At 47.8% G+C, this 5,703-nt stretch overlaps 1 pseudogene; it reads left to right on the forward strand.

Annotated features, from left to right (window-relative positions):
• Window positions 1–1,892: 1,892 nt before the first annotated feature.
• LOC146196105 (uncharacterized) lies at window positions 1,893–4,797 on the forward strand (annotated as a pseudogene).
• The last annotated feature ends 906 nt before the right edge of the window (window positions 4,798–5,703 follow it).

Below are 5,703 nucleotides of genomic sequence, written 5' to 3' on the forward strand. Positions count from 1 at the left end.
AAATAAAGCAACCCCCTGGTACGTATACGTGTGGCCGCCCAACAACAGCAAAGAAGTTCTTGATTGCCGCTAAACGTGACGAGAATGATAAAAGCCAAATACAACATGAAAAAAATTATATCAAGGTTTTGTCCGGATAGTACAGCGCACAGTCAGAGTAGCTGAAGCGTCTTTGCTGCGAGATGGACAAGCGCAATACGTACTGCGCACACAAATTCTTTGTTGTAAATCAGTTACCAATCGTGTGCAATCATTTTCTTCAAAATTTCAAAGAAAAGTATTATGTTCGTATTTTAGCAAAGCAGAGACAAGCTACGAGTAAAGTCTTTGTTTCTCGTGTGCCAGGAGTAGTGATTGTTCTGTTTTTCTGATGAGCCCCACATGTCTGCGACCTGTATTTCTCGCTTTTCACACCTCGCACTGGTTACCAAATAAAAAAAAAAAAAAAAAAAAACGAACCTGTTCACGAGCCGTACAAATACGAAAAGAAATGCATGAAAACAGCGCAGCGATTCCGCGAACGGAGAATCCATTCTGTGCTACGCACTGCAACATTCAAGCAAATAGCATTAACCGCTTAGCGCACACACAGATCGGCAGGGACAAAAAAGTTCCGTCACTCACATGAGGAGAGACGCAAGCCCGCTCTCTCGAAGGAAGATGCAGGCACGGCTATGGGATGCTACTCGTGGTTCCCAAGGAGGCTCTGGCTGCTGTCCCCCGACATTGCGTCGCGGATCTGGCAGCGAACGCACGTGTATCCACGACAGAGTCTGCTGCAGACGTCAGCTAATAAACGTATTCGCAGAAGATTGGGCTAAGAGGCATGCGTTCACTAACTCACCGCGCTCCGGAGTCGGAGCTTCGTCGGCGTCGCCGAACGTGGCAAAAGGTACGCCCGCCGGCCTCTGTGCGCTCGTCCAACTCGCCACTGCCACTTCTAAGTCCTGTGGAGTATTCTTGGGGAGGGGATACTAGACCTAATGTCGTGGCGGCACTCTTGGCGTCCGGGGGAACGGGGGAGGGGAGGGGGGGGGGGGCTGCAGCGCCTTGCACGCTGCAGCTACGAGGGGCGTGAAGGAAGGCACTGGTCCGGGTACCGCAGTGCTGGCAAAAGCCAGCGAGATGGGGCCGATGGCTCGGGGACTACACACCGAGGCTGGAGCAGGAAGGACTGTGTCCCCAAGTAAGCGAGCAGAACGCGCGAACGCAGGAGGGAGGTGAGGGAGGATAAGGCCTACGAGTGTGCGGCGAGAGCGGGAGCGCACGAGCTCGCCGGAGCAAGCGCCGCACACACCCGCTTCTGCCGAGCTCTGCCACTGCGCCTAGAATCATCTGCACGCTTCCTGCATAGTCTTTCCCTCCCCCTTCTACCTCGAGCTGTGAAGAGAGAGTAGAATTTACTGGCTATTCCCCATGGGAGAAAATGGAGGGAAAGAAATAAACGTGCGGGCAGCGCCCACTTATGCGGACTCATTCCACACTATCACGGAGTTTTAGAATAGGGGGACCCAAACCGCCCAAACCAAGACTTGGGGCCCGCAAGGAAATAGCATGCGGCGGCGCAACGTGCTAGCCGAGCGGCGAGTTTTTAGATTAGCGATTGCCACGCCCCAAAGAAGCCGGGCTATGCCGGGCTTGCGTTCATCGATTGCAGCGCCATTACGGTAAGCATTGAAAATGCATTCAAATAGAAATAAGCTAACGACGCTATTTGATGGATAAAAACTGCTACAAACTGAATAGTATCAGTTAAAATCGGCCATTCTTAGCCAATCCAGTCCTAGCGTGGTTCTGGTGGTTCTGGGTTTAGCTCACGGTGGTTTAACTAGTTTAACTTCTCTTGAATCGTGAGTGTACCAAGTGTACTGTCTGGGCGTGTTATTTTCGTAATGCCGAAAATGGTCCAGGCTCACGCCAGTGTGCTGTGCGATCAGCTATTGTATTTAGATCTCAGCTGGGCGGAGCTCGAAGATCTTTTTCTTGGTCGTCGGCTGCGGCACTCACCGACGACACAACGCTACAAGTAGAGCATCGGCCTGCTGAATGCTGAAGCTTTGGAAGAGGTGTTCCGAAGAATTTTTCGGTTCCATAAGGAACACGCGGATGGGCTGAAAACCGCGCTAAAAATTCCCGAAATGCTGGAGAGCAGCCAAGGTGTGCACGTGTCGGGCAAAGAGGCTACGCTCATAGGACTAGGACGAAGGTGTGCGCGTATCGGGCAAAAAGGCTATGCTCATGGAACTGCGACGCCTCGCCTACCCAAACCGCTGGTGGGATTTGGAGCCAATTTTCGGCCGACACAGCTCTGATGTCGAGCATCGTGTCGAAATTGTTTTGCCACATTGAGGAAAACTTTGGCCACCTCCTCGACGACATGGGAAAACATCAATGGCTTGGCGTGGAAAACCTCCAGGAATACGCGAACGTGAGTGCTGCGTTGGATTGCTCACAACTGCATGATATGTGATATTAGCTGTTGTGTCTGCAAGGTTATATAATTTCCTAAAGGTTCTGTAATCAGAATGTGGCCCTAATATAGCAGCGCATGGAGTGTGAACTGCACGACGATTTGGATCTGAGCTAGTTGATTCATGTGGAACTAGATCCTAGCAGCGAAAAAGCTTTCCATTCATTTAATCATTCATTCAGCCTTCATCGCATACCCTACTGATGCTCTGAGGCAATAAATATCGTTAAAGAAAAGTTTTCAGAGCCCTAGCTTTTGACTAATGCGGGTTTTGTTTGTGCATCTAGCCGCAAGGGGGAACAGCGCAAGCTAAACACGGACAAAAAGGGAGGACGAGACACACACTGCGCTGACTTACAACTGAAGGTATATCTCAGACACGTCGGTGAACCTTGCGATGAACCAACTAGCCCGCAACGTTTTGTTCAAGTTCGCCTCTAGCCGCTCTCGCCCCTTCTTTATTTTGTTGTAATCTCGCCGCTGGTGTTTTAGCCAGGTTTCTTCACACATTGTGTTTAGCTTTTTATCTCTTCCGGGTTGGCCGGCTACACCACCCACGTTCGCACGTTTTCTTGCTTTTATTTTGCTTTTATCCCATGGCTTTGACTTCTCATCGCCACCACTAAGAGTATTTTTTTGTGTTACTGCCTCTCGTTCCCTCTCCCTTTTGACTTTATATGCTTCTGTGCCCTTGAATAAAGATCAGTTGCTAGTCAGCCTCATGTCCTGTTGTCTTCCTTGTGTGTGTTTTTCTGTTAGGCTGTAGTTCCACCTTTGAAAGTAAACTATATATATATATATATATATATATATATATATATATATATATATATTCAACTTCTTGCCACTATGCATTTGTAATGTTCTCATAGCAGAGCTAACCATATCACCTTATTCAATGCTTAATGACGTACACTTCAGTGGATATTTTATATTATATATATATATATATATATATATATATATATATATATATATATATATATATATATATATATATATATATATATATATATATATATATTACCTCGTAAATGTTTTATTTTGCTGCACCTTCAAACAACATGCTTCTTTTTGTGCAGGCTGTACACAACAGAGGTGCCCCACTGACAACTTGTTGGGGTTTTGTGGATGGCACTGCAAGGCCAATTTGCCGACCATCCATTTATCAACGTGTTTACTTCTAGGGCCTCAAATGAGTGCACGCAGTGAAGTATCAGGCCGTGATGTGTGCAAACGGCATCATCTGCGAGCTCGTTGGTCCCTTCCCCGGACACAGACATGATCCTGGTGGGTTCAAGTTGTTTCCATTTCGTTTTGCACTTGAATGAACACAACTGTGGTGCCATATTTCTAGACTTGGCGATAAGTGATAACCTATTCGGGGCCAAAAATCAGTCACTGTGGAAAGTGTACATCTTTTTAAATAAAGTATATAATGGCTTCACGCTATCTATTATGTACCAGCCTTGATTGCAAACAGATGGAAATCAATGAAACTGTTCGCCCACATCTGCATGAATAGAAAAACGTTTGATTTTTTTTTTATCTCGGAAGTCCATTACAGGGCATGTTTGTGATGTTAGCTGGATTCCTAGGTAAAAGCTAGTTGGAATCACGCAAGAAATTTCTTGAGTAGTTCGCAGGCATGGAAAAAATACAAAAACATTTTAGATAAGGCTCTCACAATAAACACACACATTTTAGATATTTCTTCTATTACACATCGAATGCAAATCATAGAAATATACACCCAAAAAGATACATTCAGAATGCAATAGTCGCTTGGTAAGACTGTTTAAATAAGCAACAAAATACAACACACAAAAAAAGAGATGCATGCTTAATTATATGGCCATATATCTAGATTTGAAAGAAATGGACTTAATTGTAGCTGCTATGCTTGGTGGTAGGCTCCTAAATATTTCACTCTATGCCTAAGATGCATTTTGTACTTTACCAATCTCATGCACATGAGCTAACCACTTTATATATCATGTCTTTTACAGGAATGCTGCGAGAAAGTGGGCTCTATGAAAAGCTTGAAAACCTTGTTCAAGGGGCCCAGTACACTATATACGGGGACCCAGCATACCCTCTGCGGTCACTACTAACGCGCCCGTATGCAGGGGCATCTTTAACCTTGCCGCAGCAAAGGTTCAATGCTGGGATGAGCACAGTACGCCAAGCTGTGGAGTGGGGTTTTAGAAAAACCATAAGTCTGTGGGCATTCCTTGATTATAAGAAAAAACCACAAACTTCTGCTCCAGAATGTACCACAAATGTATTGGGTAGCAACTGTTAGGTTGGGAGCCTCCGGCGCCTAACAGTTTGCCGGCCGCTCCGGTTCCCCTCCTCCCCTTGCTCGCCGACGTCGTCCCTCTGTTGTGTGCGTCCGGCGGAACACCCCGCGGTGAAACAATAGCCATCGCCGGAGCGCTGAGTCTTTTGTCTCGAGGTGCGCGACTCGGACGGACCCTCGCGAGCCCTCCAGGTTCTGAGAATTGTGTATATGGCCCTCGAAAATGCTGCGCGCGGATGCCCCAGAAATGGGGACGGGATGGGGACCGCTACTACCGCTACCGCTCCTTGGACCGCACGTGTGGCTCCTGCTGCGCGATGCTTTTGTTCGTTGAGTGCTTTTCCGTGTCGGGCCGCGGGGCTGTAGCCATGTGTTTGGACATTCGACAGTTTAGAGGAAACGCGTGGTGTGGGAAAATAAAAAACTTCGTTAGCCCCATCACGCCATTGGCCCATTTAGGTTGGTCTAAACATTATCGGATTGGCCACCAGAAGCTGGGCGGTGATTGATATGTAGGAGGTGCCCCAAAAACCTGGGAAAGCTGATTTAAGGGGGCGTTTTGGCGCGAAATGGGGAGAGAGCGCCAGGTCTCGGCTGCCTCTGGACTGTCCTCGTTTTAACTGCCTTGTACGTCTTTGGCCCTGTCTTGAATAAACGGTCTTTATATTCAAGACTTCTCCAACTTTCAAAGTGTCGCCGGACGAGCGGACGAAGGAGCTTGGCGCTCTTCGTTCGACCCTATACGATCATCAACGTCCTCACCCCGTTCGCAATTTAACTGGTGCCGTGACCAGGATCGTCCGAGCGGCTTACTGCGAAGTTGTAGATAGCACCTGCTGGAAGCGTGACCGGGCCCTTGTGAGAAGTACCGGGGACCAAGGTCCAAGTGGGGCGGCATCCCAGTGAGAGACCTCGGGAGTCAAGGCTCCGC

Source organism: Amblyomma maculatum, chromosome 3 (genome assembly GCF_055883805.1).
Source record: "Amblyomma maculatum isolate TAMU_Amacu chromosome 3, ASM5588380v1, whole genome shotgun sequence".
Taxonomy (NCBI): Eukaryota; Metazoa; Arthropoda; class Arachnida; order Ixodida; family Ixodidae; genus Amblyomma; species Amblyomma maculatum.